This window comes from Lepidochelys kempii, chromosome 9 (assembly GCF_965140285.1).
Source record: "Lepidochelys kempii isolate rLepKem1 chromosome 9, rLepKem1.hap1, whole genome shotgun sequence".
In the NCBI taxonomy this organism is placed as follows: Eukaryota; Metazoa; Chordata; order Testudines; family Cheloniidae; genus Lepidochelys; species Lepidochelys kempii.
Genome location: NC_136388.1, coordinates 34,292,200 through 34,318,360, shown reverse-complemented (window position 1 = coordinate 34,318,360; position 26,161 = coordinate 34,292,200). Strand labels below are relative to the sequence as shown.

The 26,161-nt window shown below is 42.1% G+C and overlaps 1 long non-coding RNA gene across 2 annotated transcripts in view; it reads left to right on the top strand.

Annotated features, from left to right (window-relative positions):
• The window catches only part of LOC140916890 (uncharacterized), a 141,011-nt gene that overhangs the window by 7,991 nt on the left and 106,859 nt on the right, over positions 1–26,161 (top strand). Inside the window, exon 1 of one of the 2 annotated variants that reach the window (XR_012160682.1) lies at positions 7,109–7,227. The exons of the other annotated variant lie outside the window; for it this stretch is intronic. This is a non-coding gene — a long non-coding RNA (uncharacterized LOC140916890). Of the gene's footprint in view, positions 1–7,108; positions 7,228–26,161 lie in introns of those variants that run through there. 2 annotated transcript variants of the gene reach the window in all.

The following is a 26,161-nucleotide window of genomic DNA, read 5'->3' as shown; positions in this document are numbered from 1 at the left end:
TCCAATTTCAGCCACAACTGGTAATACCAGTATCCTTCCCCTTGCTCAGGCCTATCATCTGGGCATAAATTTTGACTCTGCTCTCTTCCTATTCAGGATGTAGCCGAATCTTGCGACTTTCTCCATCATAACATCTCCAAAATCATGACTCCTCTCTTTGCCCAGATCGCCAAAGCTCTAAACTGAGCCTTTATTATTTCACAGCTTGACTACGCTAATCTTTTCCTCTCCTGCCTTAACTACTGCAACTTTGCCCATTCAGGTCCATTTCAAATGCTGCTGCCAGTGACATCTTCCTAGCTTCCTGCTTTGATCATGTCACTCCCCCCCCATCACTCCGTGTCTTACCATCTCCCTGTTCTCCGCCCCACCCCCAGGCAATGGAGCATTACTGGTGTGGCCTCTCTACAGCCAGCTTGTCAACTAAACCACTGCCCTCCCACTTTGGGAATTATTTGCTTGAGTCAGTCAGTAGAATTTAGTCATGTATGTCTGTGAACATCTATACTGTTATGTTAAGAAAATATTAATAAAAAAATCCAGGCACTGTAAGGAGGTAAACTTGAGTCACTTGTTTATATGAATAGATTTGATCATTATCAGATCATTTAAGAATCTAATAATAGGTCACTGAGAAACTTAGAAAATCCCTTAGCTATAAATGATCTAATCTGTATTAGATTTCTTGATGTTTGTTTGTTTACAATCTTTTCCTTGCATGGTATATGGAAAACCCAAAGACCTATTTATGAAACTCAGAAAAGGCTTTGGTTTCTTTCTTCTAGTTTCTTACATTGTTCTCAGGGATTTCCTGCTTTTGTGTTATTTTTTCTTCTCTGGAAAATTCATAACTCATTATCTGTCCCTTCTCTTTATAGCTTTGGGAGGATTCCAAGCTATATTAAAAAAAAAGAGTAGAATTATGAATTATTTCTGCAAATTGGCATTCTTTCCTTTAAAATGATTATAAATCTCCACCTATGGGATTTAATAGTCTTCCAGGATGGCTTGGTGTCTAAAATTATTAAAAGTAATTTGGATGATAGCAAAATGAGATCAAAGTTAGGCTGGTAATTTATCCTCATGTCTCAGAAGTCTGCTGCCAAACAACCTGAATTATAGATGTGGAAAATATATTTCTAACTTAATATTCCATAACACCTAACTTATTTTCCCCTGGACAGTGACCCCTGCCATAATTAACATGCAACATTTGTTTTGATGCTGTGGTTAAGGGCCATGAAAACTCCCATGATCCAGATCCAATCCTGCCCTTTCTATCCTCCTACCTTTAGCGGGATTGTCTTTCCCATTTTGTGACTGGGTGGAACTCACCACTTTGGCGCCTCCTGCTGGCTGTCATGGGAATTAGCTGTTCCCGCCAGTGTACCCTCTTTTGGTGGTGCCTCGCCGCTGTCACTTCTGCTTTGGGACCCATGTCACTCCCAGGACTGCAGTGTCCTCTTCAGTGACGCCACACTCTGTGCTCCCCCCTTCCTGGGGAATGTCGCAGTCCCTTAGTCCAGCCACTTCCTCAGTGGTGAGTGGGGGCAGGGTTGGACCCTGGCCCACCCACTACTCTGGATCCCGACCCAGGGATGCTGTAGATGGCCACTGCTTGTGGTGCCCCCATAGAATCCTCAGTAGATTTCCCTGGGCCACTTCCCTGTGGCCCCAGCACCTTCTCTGTCATTGCCTCAGGGCCTCAGCCTGCAAATACTTGCAGCCCACCAGGTTGCCGTGAGCTCCCCAGGTCGCTGCCTGCTGTACTGTTCTGTCCTGGGTGCTTGCTGCCTGTGACTTTACCAACCTGGCTAAGACAAGAGTGGTTCCCTTACTTTCTTTGCTTCTCCTCCTGGCCAGCCTTAAACTTCCACAGGTGCCCAGTCTTCTCACTCAGGACTCAGGGCTAACGGTCTATATCCCAGCCTGAACACACTGCAGCTCAAGGCTTGGTACCTAGATGGTTCTCGGGGTTAGAACTCTCCTGTTCAGCAGGACTTCTTGAACTTCTCCGGAAGAGTAGGAAAGATTCCACCAGAAACACCTACCTTCAGATATGGAAGAAGAGACTTGCGAGGCTACTACACTGGCTTCAGTCCATACCCTCTCAACACACTATTCTAGAGTTGACACTTTTCAGGCAGATGCTGCCTTTGTCTCTGCAGTTTTACAGTTAGTTCTAGACCAAGTTCCAAAGCTCCAATCCTTCAGAAGATCCTGTTCGGGAGCCACTTCAAGTGGACCAACTTGCAGGGACACTACTTGAAGAAGAGATGATTTATCTTGAACTCCAGTTACTGTACAAAATGTATGTCACTCAGGGTGCTCCAGTACCTGCCCTTCTTCCCCTCTGCTTCAGAGACTCATCTCCTTGGTGTTTGTCGTGGAGAAGGAACTGAGGGTAGCCCATTCGTCACAGCCCTATACATCCTTGTACCCCACACTGAGGAGAGCTAGGGCACATGTGCAAATCAAATGAGCGCTACTGACAAAAAAAATCTCTGATTGAAGGTGTATGCGCACCTCAAGTGGAGCACCCAGAGGGGGACACATCTCAAACTCCTGTTTACTGTACAGAGCAAGTAACCTCAGCTTTCATTCAGTGACCTGTTCTACTTGAGCCTCTAACAACTATTGGCAATTATATTTTCGATTGAATTTCAAATCAAAGTTAAGCACAAGCAGAGCAAACTTCAGATAAATCTCTGGTTTGAGAGCTGAGCTGAAGGAAACTACAGAACCAATCAGCCAGCATGAAATGCTTTTTATTTAGAAACTCCTGGCTACAAAATAAAAAGGAAAGTGAAGGGAAAGTTGGGCTTTTGCTGTTTAAAAATTGGTGCAGTTCTTTCTATATGTTTGTAATGTCCAGCATTCTGAATGTTGAAAAAAGGAGTTAAAAATTCCTGTCAGTCAATCACTCAGTCTCTTTATTTATATTTATAAATATCTTTAGGTAATTGTAGGGAGTCAGGGTGGCTCTCCTCCGAACCAGAGGGTAAAGAGCCACCACTCTCACCCCACCTGAGGGGGCGGGGCCAGGCCAAGCTTCCACCAATCCCCGGGAGGGGAGGGGTGGGACAGGAAGTACAAAGGGCGGGGCCCTTTGCCCAGTGAAGAGAGCACCAGGGAGGGAGATAGACGCTGGCTGCTCCCTCGTGATCCTGCTGCTGACCCAGGTGAGGCCCTGGGCAAGGAGGAACCTGACTGGGAGGAAGGCCTGTGGCAACCAGGACTGCCAGCCGCTGAGTACCCGGAGGACCTGGAGGGGCCCGGCTGCAGCCCGGGCCGGCGTGAGTCCGACACAGAGGGGGGGCTGGAGCTGCCAGCAGCGGAATACCCGGACGAGCTGGAGGGACTGGAGAGACCTGCCGGAGAGACCGGGTAGGAAGTAGCCCAGGGGCAGAACGGCACCGTGGGGTGGGTGTGTTTGGTCAGCGGGCACGGACGGCCCCGCTGACCCAGCGACAGGACCTTCGCCTCCCGCCACTGACCGGGCCCTGGGCTGGAACGCAGTGGAGTCGGTGCCTTGGGTAGCAGAACTGTGCGCCGCAGACTCGGGCCGGCGCTCCCCCCTGCCTGAGGGGCGCGCCGCAGACTCGGGCCGGCGCTCCCCCCTGCCTGAGGGGCGCGCCGCAGACTCGGGCCGGCGCTCCCCCCTGCCTGAGGGGCGCGCCGCAGACTCGGGCCGGCGCTCCCCCCTGCCTGAGGGGCGCGCCGCAGACTCGGGCCGGCGCTCCCCCCTGCCTGAGGGGCGCGCCGCAGACTCGGGCCGGCGCTCCCCCCTGCCTGAGGGGCGCGCCGCAGACTCGGGCCGGCGCTCCCCCCTGCCTGAGGGGCGCGCCGCAGACTCGGGCCGGCGCTCCCCCCTGCCTGAGGGGCGGGCCGCAGACTCGGGCCGGCGCTCCCCCCTGCCTGAGGGGCGGGCCGCAGACTCGGGCCGGCGCTCCCCCCTGCCTGAGGGGCGGGCCGCAGACTCGGGCCGGCGCTCCCCCCTGCCTGAGGGGCGGGCCGCAGACTCGGGCCGGCACACCTTCCCCGCTAATTCCCCAGCACCTGAGAGGTGTGACTGAGGCCGGCCAGTGGGATCATAGCTCTCCATCGCCCCTAGGGGCTCAGAGGACCGAATGAAACCTGTCACAGTAATATATTAATTACAGAAGGAAGAAAAACATGAATCATTTCCCCTGATCTCTCTAGTACATGGAGATCCATATTAAAGACTTGAAGTAAAGGATATTACTAGATAGAGGCCCAAATCAAAACCCCTGATCTGAAATTTGGATCTGGGTCTGGTGCAGTATTTAGTGTGAAGCCCACTTTTTAGATATTACATTTTCCAGGGTGTATGTTTCACAGGTAACAAAGTTGTTGCTTCCTCTTGTTTTAAGCATAATTCCTCTTGGTTTTAAGCTTTTAAAGTGCAATTGCAACTTGTTTGTTCTACCAAGGCTTTCAAGTTGCTCGCTAAAGTATGAAATGAATAAAAGTAATAATGAAGAAACAAGCCTTTTGGCTTTTACTGTGTCCTACTGACATAAAAGAAACTTCAGTTCCTCTTTAATTGCTGTGCATAATCATAAAAATGAGGTTTCACTGCTTGCTTTAGTTACCCCCGTTTCAATTTTTTAAAAACTATTCTGTGTTAATTTGATGTAAATGTACTGTGGGCCAGATTCTCTGGCACTCGGTGCTGCACTGTGCGGTTAGGGAGGGCAAAGGTGACTTTTAGCCATCTTTGCAGCTCCCCAGTCCTCCAGGTGCTGCAAGAGACAGGACCCAGACAGTTTCTGGCATAAGTCTGGTCCTTAGGTTCTGCTCCACGTTAGCACATTCTAACAGATGACGATCCACCAGGCGAAGGCGACTGTGGGAGGTGGGGGGAAGTGTAGAGTAGGAGCTACTGTGGTGGCTATATGTCATCCAGGGATTCCTATGTAAGAGAATCCTTAGATGGATGGTTAAGCCAGCTTTCTGTCTACTTGGTGCCACCATAACAGCACAAAGCAACCAGAATGGAACAGAGGGTCAGGCTTTTTAATTCTGTAATACACCTAGGAGAAGTAAAAGCTACTGTTAGTAATATTCTTTTCCGTTCCCTTTCTTATACAACAAGGAACAACTGAAGTACCTCATAGCAGCTAATATCCAAGGCATGCTAAAGTTTAAGCCTCATAACATACTCTTGTGAGTCATATTACTGTTTTCATTTTGCAGATGGAAAAAAATGGGGCATGGAGATGTTAAGTGACTTGCTCGAGATCATACAGAGAAAGTACAAGATCCAGGAGTAGAATGCAGAATTCCTAACGCCTATTCTGTGCTCAGATTCCTCAAAAATGTTCCCTTATTCTGCAGACTGTTGACTAGGAGAGTCATGCAATTATTTCATTTTACTGCATTAAATCTTTCAGTGTCTCAAGGGACCCAGTTCATCTTGGTGTAGTGACTGCAAAGGAATTAAACCATTAGGAATCAATTAGGCCACAAAGTATGTGAATAGCTTCATTTATTTCACATTAGTATTCTTGTTTCCATTAGTTGCTCAGTTCTTGTTTTATTTAAACTATTCTAGAACATGATCCATAATAATCTGTGTGCATCATATTTCTCTCAGATTGCACGGTGGGTTTACTGCATAGTAAATTCTATAATCATTTTTTTAAGAGTGCACTAAAGAGAAATTGTTTTTTTCCTGAAACATACAAAATGATCAGTAAAAGGGGCTGAAATATAAAGTGCGGTTGGCTTTTGGGTCCATTCATTCATTTGTGTGTGTTTGTGTGCACATGTGCTCTCTCTCTCGCTCGCACATACACACATGCACACACATATATATAATGAGGAAATGCTGGGACAGAGAGATTAAATGGTTTGCCCAAAGTCACACTGTGATCAGTGGCAGGGCTAGGAATTGAAACTGGGTCTCCTGCCTGTCTGGTGTTATTGTCACTTCATCATGCTGCCTCCCAGATATTTGGTCAGAGGATCTATGATTGAGCAACATGAGGCTCTACATGAGCTGAATATTCCATCTCTTCCAAACTTCCAGCCTCTCTTAGGCCCGGGAACTAAGAGACCATAACTAAAGAACAAACCAAGTACTGGTGCACACATTTGTTCTGTAAGCGTTTCACCACCTATGAAAATCAGCCCCATGTGTCTCAAGTAGAGCATCCAAAAATTGAGGTGTACAAGGAAGGTGTACTTAGGCTGAGGCGTGTTTGATTAATCTCTCTCTCTATGTGTGTGTCCACATGTACACACAATATAGACACACAGAATATAAACTAATGATAAATTGTAGGATGCTGTTGATAATATACCTTATATTTTCCCCAGGATTGTTCATTTTTTTAGTGCTCCAGTATCACGTTTAAAATCCACCCTAAACAGTGTGGTATGCTAGTGTGCCACCACCTTCACCATTCATATATGTTACACACAGTGGCATGAGTCCATGGTGCATTGTTAGCACTAATCCAATCTTTTCTTATGCTAGTTTGTCATACCATTTGTTTGTGATGTAGTATGGATTCATGTACATGGAAAGAGTCCAGCGAAGGGCAACAAAAATGATTAGGGGTCTGGAACACATGACTTATGAGGAGAGGCTGAGGGAACTGGGATTGTTTAGTCTGCAGAAGAGAAGAATGAGGGGGGATTTGATAGCTGCTTTCAACTACCTGAGAGGTGGTTCCAGAGAGGATGGTTCTAGACTATTCTCAGTGGTAGAAGAGGACAGGACAAGGAGTAATGGTCTCAAGTTGCAGTGGGGGAGGTTTAGGTTGGATATTAGGAAAAACTTTTTCACTAGGAGGGTGGTGAAACACTGGAATGCGTTACCTAGGGAGGTGGTAGAATCTCCTTCCTTAGAAGTTTTTAAGGTCAGGCTTGACAAAGCCCTGGCTGGGATGATTTAATTGGGGATTGGTCCTGCTTTTGAGCAGGGGGTTGGACTAGATGACCTCCTGAGGTCCCTTCCAATCCTGATATTCTATGACATACATGTATGTACACACTGACATGCTGTGATACATTGGTGTTTGATTCTTTTCCCTCCTACAATTTCATTATTCATATGTATATACAGGAAGGGCACTGCAATAATCTTGCAATCGTTCTGGAAAACAAACTTTTGTGGGCCTGTCTACACATACAGCACTGATGCAGCTGTGCCATTGTACCACTTAGTGAAGACACTACCTATGCCAATGGGAGAAGGTAGGTACTCCACTTCCCGTCAACATAGCGCTTTCTTCACCAGGAGTTTGGTCAGTATAACTGTGTAGCTTAGGGGTGTGTTAAATCCTGAGTGACATAGTTATACCAACATAAGACTGTAATGTAGATCAAGCTTGTGCCAAAATTCTGACAAAATCAGGTAGCTGACCTAAGTTAGCAAAAGCCTTTAGTTACTTTGTAAACTGCAGTAAACTTTGTGCTGGGTACTGGAAAATAAGATTGGACACCCCTCTTGGCTATGTGATTTGAAATTGGTTCTGCTTGGATGGCAGGGAATTTGAAAATGAACAAAGGAATTCAGCAAAATTAATCTTTCAATTATTAAACTATAACTGAAATATTGACTAAATCTAGGTTCTTGTAACATGAATAAAATGTCGTCTCTCTCAGAACTATTTTTCTAAAATCACATTTAAAACAAAGTTCTTTTAAATATTCTTTGGTTGTAGCAGTTTCCTCTTGAAAAGTTAGTCTCTTTGTGGTTGAGTGAAGTTCTAGCAACAGCAGTGAGGTTCAGTTACTGATATTGCCTAACAATACTTTGCACTTGTCCATATAGAAGGCTCCGTACATCTCAAACATTTTGCAGACATTAAGCCTCACAACACTCCTGTGAAAGAATTAGGGAGGGATTATTATCCCCATGTTACCAGTGAGGAAACTGAAGCTGAGGTAAGAACACAGAGAGACAAAACAAAGTGTGACAGCTGTTAGTCACATCACTTAACGAGCTGCACTACACTCACTCAGCTGCAAGGGGGTGCAAGAATCTATGTAGGCTAGACTACATGAGAGTTGTTGAGTGACTTGCTATAGGTTCCATAACAAGACAGAACTAGAACCCAGAACTTCTGACTCTAGGCCTGTATTTTAAACACCAGACAATATTACTTCAGCAGTCCTGGTCTCTACTCAGATTGGCTAGACCAATCCAGGCATGGAGCTCTGAAGTCACTCCCAAGGTTTGCAATTTAGTTTCTGGTTTTTATTACATTGTATTAGGGAGGGCAGTCATGAGGAGTCCATAGAAAATCAGGATGTCAGTTAGTCTTGATAGTCTTGACCTTCTTTACATAAAAAGCCTGGAAAGTAAAACTTCCCAGGCAATATGTGAAATGTTTGGATCCCTGTCTTAACAGTTGTGGACACATTTTACTGTCATTAATTCACATCAGTACTGTGTACAGCAATGACCCTGACATCCTCCTATGTTATGCACTTTAAACTCTGGATGCATTCGGCACAGTATTGTCATACATGTAACAGAGAGGGGATTTCTTTTAACAGAGCAAGCGAGCAAGTCTCTGTGGTAAGATATCCCATTTATGTTAAGTTATTCAAGCTATTAATGCACAATGTGTCACATATTGTGGAAGACTTCAATTCTGCTTATGCATGTGGTTAGTGGAGCAGAACTATCCTATCTCACTAATTCACATTTAACGAGTAGAAGGAGCACAATGATAAGCCATGCTCTTAAACACTTTTTTTCCCTTTGACTTTCATGAAGGTCTTTATTTTTTGAGACCAAACAGATTTATTTTATTAATTTAGATATCTTAAAAATATTTCCATTCCTTGTTCCGGGTGCATGTATAAGAATTACAAAATACATTCAAAGTCCTCATTCTCAACTGACATAAAATGATATAGTGACACTGGGCTACACCAGCTAAATATCTGGTCCAAAATTTATGATCTGGAATGCAGATTTACACACCAGATTAGCCCAACCTTATTTGACCTTAATTGATATTTCCCTGCATAATGTTTTCAGCAGAAAACTCCTGCACTGAAATGTTTAGAGGGCATTTTTTCCCCATCCAAAACATATGAGTGGGTCACTTGCAATGGTTGCAGTTTTAAGTACTGTATTATGAGACTTTTAACATGGTGCTGCACACTGAAGACTCATCTTTCAGCTGTATTTGGCACTGCTGTGCTCCATAGGCCAAATTACTGTCTGTTTATTGTAAAAGATGATGCACAATACATTTCAGCAAAGTAGGCCCTTCTGATCTGAAATGCACATGCTGGTGCTCAATATAAAGCGAAATTCATTCCTGGTATAACTTCACTGACACCCTGGAGTTAAATCAGAGATGAATATGGCTCAAAGCCCTTAAAGCCAACCCTATGCCAAGCCCAAATAGCCAAGCTTGGTGCAGAGAGGTTTGGGGGATTGAGGGTAAGGAATTCTGCCCCCACAGGCACTCCATGGTAGTTATTACAATAACAACCTCTGCTCTTGTTCTCCAGTCCACCAATCCACTAATTTTGCCTGCTCTGCTCCTGCCTTATCCTTATCTCACCCACCAATCTTCCCTGTGTAGTTATGTGCAGACAGCCCCTATGTTTTTTGTTCTATAGGATGCAGGGAGTTCAGCACTCTTGGACAGGCCCCCTAAATTCTCATATTACCCTTCTAGCAGAACCACACTGTGTCTAGGAGACTCTGCAGTTGCCAAAGAGGAGGCAAGATCTGCTCTATAAAGAGATTCAAAGCTTCCTCAGTTATAAGTTCAACACAATAGCTCAAACAGAGGTTCAGGGTTCTGAAATAGAGGCCTAGAAACTAGAGCTGGGTGAATAACTGATTTGTTTGGTTTGGTTTGGTGATTGAACCAAAAACTGAAAGGGGAAAAGAAAGTTTTGTGTCGAACTGAAATGACCATTTTTCAGTTTTTCTCACAGAAACAGAAATCCAAAAAATTCAGGTGGAACTAAATGTTTTTGTTATGTTTTCAGGTGTTTTTACCCTTATGGGGGCTTCTTAGTTTAATCTAGCCAAGTTTCTGAACAAAACGTTTAATATTTTTAGGATTTTTCCCACATTTGTTTTCAGATCAATTTGTTGAATTCAACCGAGATTCACAAATGGTTTCAGTCAACACAAAATTGCATTTTTTAATGAATAATCTTAGTTGAAAAAAGTTTGCCTGAATTAAGTGCCTAACTCAGGCACTTTTGAAAATCCCACTAGGTGCCTATCTGCATCTTCAGGCACCTAAATACCTTTAAAAATCTGTGCCTCCATTCCCCATCTGTAAAATGGGGATAATAGGACTTTCCTACCTCACACTGTTGTTATAAGGATAAATAGATTAAAGATTGCGTTCAGATACCACAGTGATAAGAGTCATAAGCAGATAGATAATGTCTTACAGTTATTTGGGTTGCAAAGGGTATTCTCAGAGCATAGCATTTACTTATTGCACTTGAGTTTTTAACAGATTAGCTTTATAAATAATATGTACCATTTCATAATAGCGTGTATCGATGTGATGGGGTATACAAACACTACATTGGAGAAGAAAGGGTTAAGAAGCTGCTCTGGGCCTAGGCCGCCCTGCCACACCACACGTACAAAGCCTTCACTAACTGGAAGTGCAGCTTGAAAAGGGAAGGAGAATAGCTCTGTGGCTCGCAGATGGCATTTTGGGCTGTATAAGTAGGAGCTTTGCCAGCAGATTGGGGGACGTGATCATTCACCTCCATTCGGCATTGGTGAGGCCTCATCTGGAGTACTGTGTCCAGTTTTGGGCCCCACACTACAAGAAGGAAAAATTGAAGAGAGTCCAGCGGAGGGCAACAAAAATGATTAGGGGGCTGGACCATATGACTTATGAGGAGAAGCTGAGGGAACTGGGATTATTTAGTCTGCAGCAGAGAATAATGAGGAGAGATTTGATAACTGCTTTCAACTACCTGAAAGGGGGTTCCAAAGAGAATGGATCTAGACTGTTCTCAGTGGTGGTAGATGACAGAACAAGGAGTAATGGTCTCAAGCTGGAGTGTGGGAGGTTTAGGTTGGATATTAGGAAAACCTTTTCACTAGGAGGGTGGTGAAGCACCAGAATGGGTTACCTAGGGAGGTGGTGGAATCTCCTTCCTTAAAGGTTTTTAAGGTCAGGCTTGATGAAGCCCTGGCTGGGATGATTTAGTTGGGAATTGGCCCTGCTTTGAGCAGGGGGTTGGACTAGATGACCTCCAGAGGTCCATTCCAACCCTATGATTCTAAGATTCTACAGGGGAAGTGAACTGAGCTCTGAACTCCTGGGAAGGAGTACCACAGATGCTCTTGCTGCCTGAGGTCTGGTGATATTGACCTGACCCAGCCTGCAAAGGAGGGACTGGTGACATTTTGAAGGTCATAAACTTTATTTCTGTGTTCAGTTATTTACTTTATGTTGGGAGAAGAGAGGGCACTGATAGGAAGTGATCCAGGGAGTCAGCTACGTAGCACCCCAAGGTGCAGGGCTTAGCTGCCAACCATTGGGTCCTGGATCAGAGTCTGGTGGACAGCATGGGCCCAGGCTTCCCTGCCAGTCCCTAAAGAGGGGACAACAATAGCAGTCTATCCCATGGTGGGGAACCTAGTTGGGGAAGATTCTGAAGGTATAATGGTCCATATCCCACTACTCCCACCCATCAGGGAAACTCTGAAACCCTTGCTGATTTCTGAAGACCTCCTCATCATTGAACTCATTGTGTACCCCAAAGAGTACACAGAGCAGAGCTACAGTGGGTCAGGGAGGACCTGGGAGTTATAGTGAGACAGGCATCACCTGGGAGGAGGACAACATCCCACACCCCTGCCTGACACAAGGCAGCACCGGTGATGAGTGTTCCCATTCACAGTTGAACATATGCTCCCATGTTTTTTAAAAGACAAAACAGCCCAGGGTTCTGTTTCATTACCATGACTAGTATGGAGTTCTTATTGCCGATCTTGGTTGATGTACTAATGTTAGATGCCCCTTCAATATTAATGGTTTTGCACAACCTTCTGAAGGTGCACTCTCTTACTGCAATTTTGATTGTTTAGCTCTTCATGGCCGAACACATTTTGCCCTAGTATCTACAGTATAATATGTATGCAAATATTGTCTCTTGCTTATGGACAACAAGCAATAATAGAGCTCAGCAAAAGCAGTGCAATTGATTTTGATTTTGGTGAGCTGCTTAATGAAACTCAATGGAATCTGGAGGCTATGAACATGAAAATGTCATCTTTGACAGCGATTTGTTTTGTCAGCAGACATATATAAAACACCTCTTGTTCAAGGAAGTAGGATTAAAGTGTGCAATAAAATAACAAGTATAATGGAAGATATTTTTAAAGGACAGATCAGCAGAAAGGAGAGAGATAAATTTGAGTGTTGCCCTAACCCATCTCCATGAGCTCCTGCTATTTAAAAGAGGAAAAAAAAGTCATTATCATGACAAAGATGAATCATGAATATTGAACTTGATTTGTTGCATTGATAGTTCAGTATATTAGGGTATATTATATAGCTTTCCTCATTACTTGTTCAATAACTTTTGTGAAGGTTGTAATGCAACCTTTCCAAACTACAAAAATAATACAGCTGTTGAAGGAAATGTTGTGCATAGCATTTTCTTGTCCTTGGTACTTAAAATGATTTCTCATGTGTATGTGTGGGCAGTGCCTGGCACAATGTGGGTGCCAGCAGAAATATAAATACTGATTAAATTCACTGATGACACTATTAACATTCCATGCATCCACTCTCTCAGGTTATGACTCAAGTGGTCATGAGTGAAGTTCCTTCACTTCAACAACTGGTCCCAGGGCTTTTGAATAGGGATAGCTGAAAATTTTTTGTCAAAACTGTTTTCAACAGAAAATTTGGATTTTTGTACAAAAGAATTTTTTAGTGGAAAAGTATCTGCTTCCAGTGGAAACTGGTTTTGTTTTTGTCTTTTTGACAAAAAATAAAGAACCCCATAAAACTGAAACAGTTCAGCTGAAAATGAAAATATTTTGATTCAGATGTGCCACCACAGTGCCTCATAGGATTTGTAGTTCAGGGGCCTCATGCTCCCATTTTTTATGAACTTGGCTCCTCAGCTGGACTTCATCTCCCATGAGGATGTACTGCAGCCACATGAGAACCAAGAGGGAAAACTGCAGTGCATCCTCATGAGACATGTAGTCCAGCCAGGAAGCCCAGTCTCCAAAGAAGAGAGCATGAGGCACCATGGTGGCATTTCCAAATCAAATAATTTTTGGCTGAAAACTTTTTAGCTTTTGATATTTTTTGAATTGAAAACTTAACTTTTCTTGGAGGGTGTGCATGGGCAGGCATGCAAATTCCCATTTTCTGACTATTTTTCTACTTTTGAAGCCATCTAAAGGAGGGGGGAGGTGTTTTATGAATGGACTTCTCATTGCACAAGAAACTCTTTACATGCACTACCGCAGGCTGGGAACTTGGTGCTTTATTCAACTACATAACAAAACAGAGAGGGAAAACACCTACTACCTACATGGGAAGTAAGAGAGGGGTGGAGAATGACACCCCCTTAATACTCTGAGTAATCGAGTTAACCCTTGATGATCACTTTACTGAGTGTGTGTTTGGTTCCTGATCATCTTGTGGGGAAGGAAAGGGAAATGGGAGACTAGAGGCTCTCTGTGGGAGGCAGTGCTCCCTTCAAATTCATCAAAATAAAATCTTTGTTAGTGATACTCAAACCGTTGGAGCTGGATCATCAGTGGACTGAGGAGCCTTTCTTTACAGTCTGCAGAATGAAACATTTCAAAAACTAAGCAGTGGAAGTGTTTAGGGAACTGGGATGGGAGCTTGATGTGGAGATAGGTTGCAGTTTTGTTGTAGCCATGCTGGTTCCAGGATGTTAGAAACAAGGTTGGTGAGTTAATATCTTTTATTGGACCAACTTCTGTTGGTGAGAAAGACAAGACATATCATCAAACAATTACAACCCATACTTGATGGGGATCACATCCTGAAACACATCTTTCCTCAACCTTCTCTTCTGGCCTTTAGACAATTACCCCCGAAGATCATCATCAGAGGCAAGCTCCTCACAGACCAGGACACATCAACTCAAAGCTGCATCAGATCCTGCCAGAACAACAGATACAAAACCTGTTGACATCTCCACTGTTATGATGCTCAATACCCGAATGACTTACCTTTCATGATCCATGGGTCCTACACATGCCTATCACAACCTGTGGTGTGCCTCATCCAGTGCACTAAATGCCCCAATAACATTTGGGTGAAATGAGGGTGAACATGTGGGTGAAATGAGACAATCACTATACTCTTGAATGAATCCACATAGAAAAATGATAAAAGACAAAACCACCATATCACCTGTGGGCGAACACTTTTCACAAAGTGATCACCGCATATTTAACCTCTCAGTCCTCATCCTCAAAGAGAAACCTGCACAACAGCATTAAAAAATGAGCCAAGGAGCTTAAATCCATAATTTTGCTAGATTCTAAAAATCATGGGCTAAAGAGAGACACTGGGTGTATGGTTTATTATAACAATCTAAAACCCACTAACCAGCTTCCCCTCTGTGACTGGAGAGATCTTAACAGATCACTTCACCTTGATTGGTCTCTTGTAATACGTTAACTACTCATGCTAAACAATCTGTTTGACCTCGTATTTAGCTGTGACACTGAATACCGGTTGCAGACCAGAAGAGCTGTGTGTACATTTGAAATCTCTCTCCAACAGAAGTTGGTCCAATAAATGATATTACCTCACCCACCTTGTTTCTTATAAGGTGGTCTGTCTTTCATGGCATGATCTACAGTGTGACAAGGCTGGAGAATGCCTATTGTGAGTCAACCTGCAGGAGTTGGGTCATTTCCATCCCCTGTGAACATAACTGCAGGGTTCAGTTTACTTATTCACATATCAAACCCAGCCGGGTCCTCAAATAAGGTTTCTTCCAAATGATGGTTTAGACGACTCTCCTTTTGCAACTCTTATCAGAGCACTTGTGGTATTGATTCCCTATATTTAGGATTGGGAATACTATGATAATATTAATTAGGCAAATGACAATCATGAACATCAGTATCATTTGGCTACCTTAATAGGAGGCCATTTTTCCAAAACTTCCCATCACAATACCCTGAGAATTGACAACATGCTTTAGAAGTGAAAGCCAGTTTTTAAAAATTTGATAATTCGATGAATGTTTGGCCTTTTTAATGATCATTAAGACTGCTTCTTACTTCAGAAATTAAGCCCACCCACCTTTTCCCCTCTTCAAGCCACATAGCTCCCACCTTGCAGCTTCTAAAATTGGGAACTATTTTATACATCAGTGAAACAGTCACTCTTCTGGAACACAGTGTTAATTGAATAGGAAACAATTAACTGCAATGTTCAGTGTTCTTAATCATCTTGCATGAAGCACGGCAGAGTAAATGGGAGATATCTTCAGTCACTGAAAAATGAAATAATTAGTTAGGTATGCAAAAACTGAACTATTTTCAAAAAGGATGAGTCTGAATTCATACTACTAATTACACCTCAGAGCTCCCCATAATTACAGTACAATGTTCTCCATATCAGATTGCTCCAGAAAGTAATGTAGTGTCTGAGACAGTAATGACTTTCTTCCTGAATAAAATGGAATTATCTACAGTCTGTGTAATTCATTCAATAAATATGAAATCTGAGGGTGCTAAAACAACGCTGAAAGGCACAAGGTCAACATTAAAGAACTTATTTCAGGAAACCCACTCTTCAAACTCCTTGTATTTGGATAGGCTTCCTGGCTTAAAACACATACAAAATTATATAAAGCTGATTTTCTATTAATTAGAATTTGACTCTTCTAACGTATTAAGAGTGAGTGGGCTCCAAGACTACTATTAATTACTCTCTTGCATGATGAGATCTCAAAGCACTTTACAAACATAAAATAATTTATAGAATTGGATGAAAAATGCAGAAATGTCCCAGAAATATTATTTTGAATTTCTTATTGAATTCACTTTGGCCATGTGCTTACTTCTTCTTTTTTTTTTTAAATGAGCATAGGGTAAAATGTACAGATGCCCATGCGATTGTTTGAGGAAATCATAGTTTAAATTCATTTATGCAAGTGTTTGCATCAGAAGTTGTGTCCATCCAGTCAGGGAACAGAAATAATACCTTGTTGAGTATCCAAACAACCTATCTAAGCAATTTAAATGTTTGTGATCAAACCATAAACCAAGTAAACAATGTAAAAAGGTTTATTATGATGTATTCAATAAATTTGTGTAATGAATGTTTGAGGAGATCATGATCTGTTCACAGATACTGCAGAAAGATACTAACTTGATTAACTGCTTTGAATTATTCAATTTAATGAGCTCAGTTAATCACTTAAACCTTAGAACACTCATACAGGGTAAATAAGCATGATAGCCATTTCATAGATAGAGAGGATCTAGGTTTACTCATCTTTGATAAGATGATGTAATGTAAGAAATTGGTTAATAGCATTTTCCTTGTCTATCTGGTCTTTAACAAAGCATTTGATATAGAACCACATAAAATGGGGGATTAGTTCAGGAATTGTAAGGTGAGTAAGAAACTGGCTAAGGGGAGACAATGGGTTGTGCTTAAAGGAGAATTATCAGGCTGTAGGAAGGTTACTAGAAGAATTGCTCAGGGATAGGTCTTGGGAATGATCTATTAAATATTTTCATTAATGACTAGCACAAAAAGTAAGAATGTGCTAATGAAATATGCTCATGACACAAAGTTGGGAGGTATTGTCAAGATAGAGGAGGGGTTAGAGTCTTATGTAGGAAGAATTGGATGGCCTCTAGATAATTGTAGTTGTAGGAACAGGGATGAAATTTAATAGCACAAAGTGCAAGGTCTTGCACTTAGAAGGTCTTATTAGTCCCTGCTATAAGATGGGAGCTGATCAGTTGGAAACACCAGAGGAGGACAAAGATCTGGGTGTATTAGTTAATTTCAGGATGACTATGAGCTCCTATGTAACCTGGCTGCTTGTTTTATTTTTTGTTTTTTAAAAAGGGCAGAAAATGTGATCCTAAGATGTATCAGGTGACATATTTCCAGTAGAGAGAGGGAAGCACTAAATGTCCCTGATAACACTTCATCTAAAATACTGAGGTCAACTCTGGTCACTCATGTTCAAAGTGGAACAGAGGCAGAAAAGGGCTACTAGGATGATCAGGGGAATGGAGAAACTATCTTCCAAGAGGAGACTAAAAGAACTTGGCTTGTTTAGCCTAGAAAAGGGGATAAGAGAGAGGATATGATTGCTCTCTATAAAATACATGAGGGGCTAAACACCATTGAAGGAGAAAAACTAAAGGACAATGTTGGCACAAGAACAAATGGGTATAAACTGCCCTGAATAAATATAGTCTGGAAATCAGAAGAATGTTCCTAACCATAAGAGGGCTGAGGCTATGGAACAGCCTCCCAATAGGTATAGTGGGGGCAAACAACCTGACTAGTTTTAAGATGCAACTTGATAAATTGATGAATAGGATTATATGTCAGAGATGCCTGTGATAGCAGGGACTATATGACCCAAGAGGTCGCTTCCAATCCTGTGTCCTGTTTTCCTAAAGGACTCCCAAAGTCACCCAGTGCGTTCATGGCAGAGCCGGGAATAGTATTCACATGTCTTGGCTCCCTGTGGCTTTCTCTAACCATTAACACAACTGCTTCCTGAAGTACAGTGATGCCTTGATTCTTGCAAACATGTAGCTCAGGTCTTGTTACTTGTATGATCTGTGCTCTCTTTTTTTCTATTATTCAAGGAAGTTCTGATGCTCAGCAGCTGACTGCTGAAGAGGGCTTTGAAGCAGTGACTGGATTAAGCTTGAAAATAGGGCTGGGTGAAATATTTTGCCCCAAACCCTTTTTTGACAAAAATGAAGATTCAAATTCACCAAAACAGTTTGAGTTCATGTAGCTTTTAGTGAACAGGTTTAGTTAGAAAAACTCTTAATAAAACCCACAAAGTCAAAACATTCAGTTGTGACCCTTTCAAAATGAAAAGCTTTGATATTTTTTGGGTTGAAACAAATTGGTTCAGAATTTCCTTTAATTTCATTAAAAATGCAAAAACATAAAAGGGTTTTGTTTGACCTGAAATAACTTTTTACTTTTTTGATTTGCCAGATATTCTGAAAAAATATGTTTCAAAGTTGACCCAAAATGAATTTTGCCTCCCAACGTTTTTAACAGCCAACAACCCAAGAAATCCATTATTCACAGAGCTCTACCTGTAGTATCAATACTAGAAACACCTTGGGCCTGAATCCTGAAACTATATATACCCATGCTTAACTTTAAGCATTTGAATAGCTCCATTGACTTCAGTGGAAATACTCACATGTTTAAAGTTAGCCACATGCATAAGTGTTGGTAGGATCAAGGCTTTGTAGAAGTATATTAAAAATCAAGATGGGGCTTTTCTCAGTAGAGCTAGTCAGATATTTTGGGAATATTGCCATAGACAATTGCGGATACTGGTTATTTTGTATGTATGTGAGTTTCCTAGATATTAGAAATGATGTTTTCCATTTCATTTTATGGCTAAATCTGTCCCAGATGGGATCTTTGACAAATGCAAATTTATATACAGTGAAGATTTTAGACACTAGAAAAATAACATCTTGATTAAAATCTACTTATTCTCTCTCACACATTCAAAGACATGATTTGAATCATTCTTGGCACCCTCTCTGTTCTAATATTGAAGTCTAGCTTTTGGACTAGACATAAATCCATTCACATAACCAATAAGATTGCGAACTGTAGTTGTTTAATTTGACAAGGTAAGTTCAAACAAAAACTGTAGGGTGCAATCTCAGAAAATCTGTAATGAAACAATAACAATGGGTCCTGAGGAGTAATCTAATTCTTCAAAATTGTCAAAAAAGCCCATCCTTCTGTAGCCTTAGAGAGGTGTGGATATGTGTGTCTTTGTCTTGGCCAGCAGGATCAAGGAATACCATGGACCTCTTTAAGGACTGCACCCTCCCTCCTCCCCACCCCCCACATTCTTTGTGTACTGGAGCAGTTCTGTGACTCACTGCTTGAACAGAAGTATGCCCACTGCTTCCTGCACACCCAGTGGGAGGCCTTAAAGCTCTTCCCCTTGCCCGAGGTCACTATGTTGTAATGGGAAGAAAAGCACCACACTTTTCACCTTTGGGATTAGAATGGGGCCTAGTTTGGGGGTCTTGCTGTGGGACATAATGCTAGTTATCTTTTTGGGGCCAGAAAGGAATTTTTCCATTATTGACTGGTTGGCTTGGGCAGGGTGAGTTTTTTCACCTTTCTCTCAGCAGCCCAGGGACCCAGTGGATATGTTAGGTTGTAAAACTCATTTTGTAACAACTTGGCAGGTGGCCAGGGGTCTGGTTCCCTGATAAAGTAGAATTGCAAGGTGGGTTAGGAGAAAGCATCTCCTATAGAAGGTGCGGAATGGGGTTGGGGCTCCTAACATCTGGTAGAGCAAGCAAACAACCTCTCTTCCTCATCCCTTTAACCCACAACCTACAAGGGGTGGATGGTGGATTCCCAGCATTGGCCTGGGACCAAATTAACAGGGTTGGGGCTGACAGCAGCCCTCCACTGGGGGAGTGGATTACAAAGGATAGGTGACCTGCACTGGGTGAGTTACTGCTGGATAGTTCCCAGATATTAATAAAGTTGGAGCCTAGTTGAACCACCTTCCCAGGGCCATGTGTGTCTTCCTGCACAGTTCAGGACAGTAGGAATTTACAGAGTGCTGTTCTTTCAAGAGTAAAATGATATTGCTTACTGTACACGTAATTGTATAGCATAAATATTGGGGACGGTACTTCACCTGGATATAGCTTTAAAGATATGGCAGTAGCTGCCATCCATTTTTAGTAGCTTGATATTGCCTGACACAGACGCTTTTCTGACCAGATAGCAATCATGAGGTATCTCCTCTTCTGAGAGCTCTGGCATAAGCCCTAACAGGGCAAGGGATAATGTGGATCTAAGCAACACAATGAAAAATGTAGCGTTTCTGGTCATTCCTCCTTGAGCAGCATGTTTGGCGGTAACTAGCTTCACATTTTTATTTTAAATTTCTTGACGTCAGAAATCATCCTCTCCTCCCCTTCCCCATGACTCGCACTGAAACCTGGATGACGTGAAGTCATTGCCACTGTTATCCAGAAGATCTTGAAAATACTCCAAAATAATGGACCAAATGCTCCCTACCCAATTAACAGGAGAACTTAATCATCCACTGAACCAGAGGACCAGCAGATGTGCCACATCATGCCATGGTTCTGTGTACCAACCAAAAAGGCAACAGTCATTCACAGGCCCCACTACAGTAATGAGGTTAGAATGGCAAAATCTAATGCAACACTATCTTCCATGCTTAGCCACAGCACTGTACACCTCTGCCCAGCACACTTGCTCCCTGGCAATGCTGCCATAAGTTCCCCCAATAGCAGCTGCCCGGACTGGTGCTCCCTCCCGAGACGTTCATAGATTGCTTAGAGTCAAAGGGTGTATGTTGCAAGAACCTGACTCTGCTCATGACTGTATACTTGTTTAGGTAACGTGCTTTGCTCCCACAGTGCTTTAGGCTCTCTGCTGATGGTAGAAAATAAACTGCAGAGGAGATTTGTTTTCACTTGCTACAAAAATAGGCTGCAAAGTGTTGCCCTTCGCACCACATAATGGTGGGGAGAGTACGAGCCAGTATTATTGATGCTGTATTGACACAGTGAGTGAGCACACAAGGTTGGTTTTGGTCTTTTTTTTGGTACTTTCTGACAAATTCTACATGTTAGTGAGAGATTCCTTATACACATAACGGGAAAACTGCTGGAACTGATAGAAAGTATTGAGAAAGAGAGTATACGTTTGCACATCATATTAGAAGTGGACTGTGTGAAACGTTTGCTAATACTTTTCTTCTTGCCTTGCATTTTTGGGGTTATTCTAATTTACAAAAGTGAATACAATGAAAATTAAAAATGGGATGATAAAATATCTCTGTTCATCAACTGCTTTACTCGGGAAGAAAGAAGTATTCATCTTCGTTATGCTTATGTTAGGACTGTTGTGTTAAACATGCAAATTATAGTTCAAGTCCTTGTCAGAATTCCTGAGTCAAAAGTTTAACAGATTTGTGGAAGAAAATATTAAAGATCTGATCTTTCAGTTGTCAACTCATACTGCTAGCAAGGTCACAGAATCCTCAGCAAGTATTTTGTTCTCCTCCAAATCCTGATTTTAAATTAGAATGTGAGCTATTCATATACATACACGATGTCTTCTAGCTACTTGCAGTGAAGCTGAGAACAACAGGGTTTAATGAAATATAAGGAACTAAATTCAGAAGTAGTGTAAATGGAACTTCAGAGGATTTGCCCTCACTAGCAGCATGGGTGAATTTGGCCAGAAGAGTTTAGCTCTCAAAATATTGGATGGTACTATCTTCCTCATATAATATATTATATATATATATATAAGGAAGATAGTACCATCCAAAATATATATATCTAGAAAGGTATATTAGAATTACACCTAATAGAGGTATATTAGAGTTATATATCTAGACAGGTATATTAGAGTTACACTGCTTGATTCAGAAACATGTTCATGAAACTGAAGTTTTGAACAAGAATTTTTTTTTTAAATAGTCCATAATTGAGACATCACAAAATAGAAAGATCGGGACTTCTTTGTGTTCTGCCTATACCTGAAAATCAGTAAATTCCATTTGGAAATTCAGTATTTGGTAATACATACCATAGAATGGTATGTTTAGAATAGGGAAATACTCTGGTATCCTAGTTACTATTCTATGGCACTTGTGGCCAAATGTTAACTTTTTAATGACAAATCAAGGTATATTTTCAAATAAATTATGTTTCCTAAGGATATAAAGCCAATAATATGTTTTTCTTCCAACAAACAATATACTGTATTATGATACCCATATGGGGAGGGAGGAAAATTGCTCTCACCTTGTTAGGAAATCATGCACATATTACACCTCTACTACTCCTGTAACTCTACCTCATGTGAGAAGTGCTACTGAAATCAACTGAATTATTTACAGGAGTAAATGTTTAGAATTTGAGCCTATAGCAGCACTGAAAAGTAAACACTTTTTTTTCCCCTAAAGAAGATAAATGAGACTGTGTAGTTCCTGTACTTACTTTCTTTGGTAGTAGCATGATGTAGACAAGTAGCCATCTTTGACAGCAGGTGAAAGAGACTGGTGAATGTAGACACATAGCAAGCATAATTGTAAAGCCAAATTTAAATAACATTATAGAAAAACTTTTAATATGGAAAGTAGCGTACATCTTGACATTACTTAAAGCATTTTCCCTAAAGAAACTAAATGAGCTCTGCACTTTGTATGTGCTGCTGTCAGTTCATTTCAGGTGTCATTTAGGAAATATTGGCAGATAATTGGTCTTTTAAAATCATCCTTTTGGGAAGCATTCACTTTACTACACATTTGCAGCAATGTGAAACAAAGATGTCATCCTGGTATTTTCCCCCCTTTTACCTCACTGAAACACATACACATCAACCTGCAAAAAGGATAAATTAGTAATTCAAGAAAATGAAAGTGATTCCTTTAATAATCTGTTAATGTACAAATGTGTGATATATCAAATGTCATTTAGTGCTGGCTCTGGCCTGGCAGTGGTCTGAGGCCCGTGTCAAATGCTTTATACAAATCTGCGAGCTGTTGCAGAGGCAGATTGTCGAATGGCTCAGGGGATGAGACCCCATAAATCAAAGTTGTGGAGAAGGAGTGGACTCTCCAAACCTTGCAGCAGCCAAGATGTTGAGGAGTCGAGTAGCTGAAAACCTAAGCAGGGTCTACTCTAGGGACAGTACTGTCCCCTTATACAAGGCCTCTTGACTTGAATTTTGTGATCCTGAATCAAAGTCCACTGAAAGACTCCTGTAGATTTCAGTTGACTTTGGATCAGGGCCTGTGTCAGGATCAAGATTTGGACCCCAACAAATTGGGTATATATTATTGATTCAACATTAACCTAGATTAAGTAACAAGCCTTTGTAATTCACATTAATTTCTTGACTTCCTCATAACTGTATTGAATGAACAATGTATCACTTTTTATAGTATTCTTTTACAGTTTATTGATGTATCTAATTTGTGCAGTGTTTTTGGTTTTTTTTTGGTAACTTCTGTAAAATATCCCCAGTACCCTTATTCATGCTGGATTTGTGGGGAAGAAATAAACCATGTGAATTTGATCTTTCAGAAGACAATATAATTCGGATAACCTACTTAGAACCTATTTTGAAACAAAGCCTAGAAAATATTCAACCTTCTCTCATCTTAATTGTGCTAGTTTTAATGATGGATTGTCAAGAAAGACACCTGGAAGAAGAAAAAATATTGCTTGGTCGAAGCACATTGGCTGAAGCTATGTCATGTCCCTAGACAGACTGTGAGAGTTTTTGCTCCTGGGGAACAAAAACCATGAGCCCAATCAGGGATTGAAGAATTCACCAGAAACCTAGTCATATGACAGCCAATCAGCCAAGGGCCATATGAAAGGTCAGAAAAGCCAATCAGTGATGTCCAGGGACAGCATTCTGATAAGAAACTGAGCCTCAAAACTTTAGGTAGGGGGAGAGTACTGTCCCTAGAGTAGACCCTGCTTAGGTTTTCAGCTACTCGACTCCTCAACATTTTGGCTGCTGCAAGGTTTGGAGAGTCGACTCCTTCTCCACAACTTTGATTTATGGGGTCTCATCCCCTGAGCCATTTGACAATCTGCCTCTTCAACAGCTCACAGATTTCTCAAGCGGCAGCAGGTTAAAATTGACATGATTCTTGTTGGTACTGCTGCTTCTCCCAAAGAAAGCATTGAACAGCAGCAAAGACACTGAAGCTGTCTGCCTGTGCTCAGGAAGATAACACTGCATCCGTTCGCATTCAGAAGCTTAACTGTGAAACCACGAGGCTTAGAAACTATTTTAAAAAACAAGATATTACATTATGCACTGACTGTTCACTCTTCTTCCCAGCCCATCAGGGAAAGCTACTTATTTACCACAGATGAGTGGGAAAGTGCATTTTTCTAGCTTTCAACCCAATACTTCATTCTTCACTCTAGCAAAATGCACATTGAAGTATGCATGGAATGCAGAACTTGGCCTGGTCATTGGCCAATGATTTCACTGTATATAATATTCACACCTTTATGACTTCATCTTTATCCTAACTCACTCTTCTGAGGCTATTGTATGATATGCTAGAATGAAAATTATGAAAATATATTATACATATACAGGGCCAGATTTGCAGCTGCTGTAAATCAACACCGACTTCAATGGAGCTATGCCAATTTGCAGTGGCTGAGGATCTGGCCAATTGCTCCTGTTGTTGAATACTTTATTGAATATGTTTTTATCAATTGCTGTGTAAATATTCATGGATAACTGATGTCATTATTCAACTACTCTAGTTGTGGGTAGTAAAAGTACCTTGAAGGTCAAAGAAAATTAGACTATTATTTGTCTGGGCAACTTGACAGGTAAATAAAGTTATAGATAGAGCCTTCTTAGAAACTGCGTGTACGATTTAGTTTCTGCTATAAATACTATCCTGCTGGTGGATGTAAACACATACAGTGGGCTAAATTGTTCTCTAATTTACACCATTGTAAACCCAGAGTAGCTCCATTGACTTCAGAAAACTCCTCTGCAGGCTCACTTGTGTCACAACAAGCAGAGCTTCATCCAGTAGTGTAACTTGAGGGTAGAAAAATCTCTTTATGTGACTAGTTAATGAATGGCTCTGCAAGAGATTGGTGAGAAAAATAAGTCATTATCCAGATGTAGCTGCTGACAGATGCCAAGTTCTAATTAATTTTCATGCTCCATTAGGGCTCTTTTGTTTCTTTAAATGCAATAGATACTATGGGGGTGGGAGGGGGGCTAGAGAATCTCCAAACCAGCAGCAGGTCTTAGTGGCTTTCTGGTTGCCTCCGTGCTGAAAGAGGCAGAGGGCTATATCCACAAAAGGGACTTGGGCATTGCAATACTGAGCACCACAACATTTAATTTGTAAGTGCCTAGGTAACAACACTGTGATCCACAAAGCTGAGTTAAGCACCTAGGCTCCTGTACAATGCAATGGTGGCAGGGGGTGGGGGGGAGGGAGATTGAGATATACAATGCCAGCATGCTGGTGTGGGTGGGGGACTGTCTAAGCTAGCCAATGGATGATGCTGGTGAGTGGGATGTGTGTTTCTCCCTGCTCCTCTCTGAGTTTGGTGCCTCTGCTTGTGTTCACAGAGTGGGTGAAGACAGACATTCAGAACCCTAAGTCACATGCAGGACCCAATCAGAGGGCACTTAACGCCACACAAAATGGCTGGGGGAAGGCGACATGTGAGGAAGAGGAGGAAGACTTCCTGTTCAACCTTGAGCCTAGTGGTGAGGGTACTCACCTGGGATTTGAGAGATCCCTCCGTTCAAGTCCCTCCTCTACCCAGTGAGAAGGAATTTGAACAGGGAGCTGCCTCCTCTCCAGTGAGTGCCCCAACCACTAGACTGTAAAGTCGTTCAAACTCTTCCTCTGGACCAATTAATATTTAATTAAAGTGGAATAACTTCAACAGGAGAGACTGAGGAACCACCCACATCACAATATCCCGTAGCCCAGTGGTTAGAGTACTCACCTGAGAGGTGGCAGATCCCTGTTCACATTCCCTCTCTTCAGGCAGAGGGGGGACTTGAACTGGACATCTCCCACATTGTAGGTGAGTACCCTAACCCTAGGGTAAAGGTTATAAGAGAGAGCTTCTTTCCCTCCCCAAGTTGCTTTGTGTGGCGTTAGGCAGCCTCTGATCACGCCTACAGGATTGTGCCCCACGCACCTCTCTTTTTCCTGATTCCTGAATCACTCAGGGGCTAAGGTGGTAGATAGACAGCTGGGCCCCAAGAGTGAGGCAGCACAGTCAGAGGTGGAATCATAGGTGCCTAGGGAACTTTTACTGCAAAAACCTAGACGCTGAGCTGCTTTACGTGCTTACGGAGTTAGGTGGCAGCCAAGCCGAAGTGTTGTGGAAAAC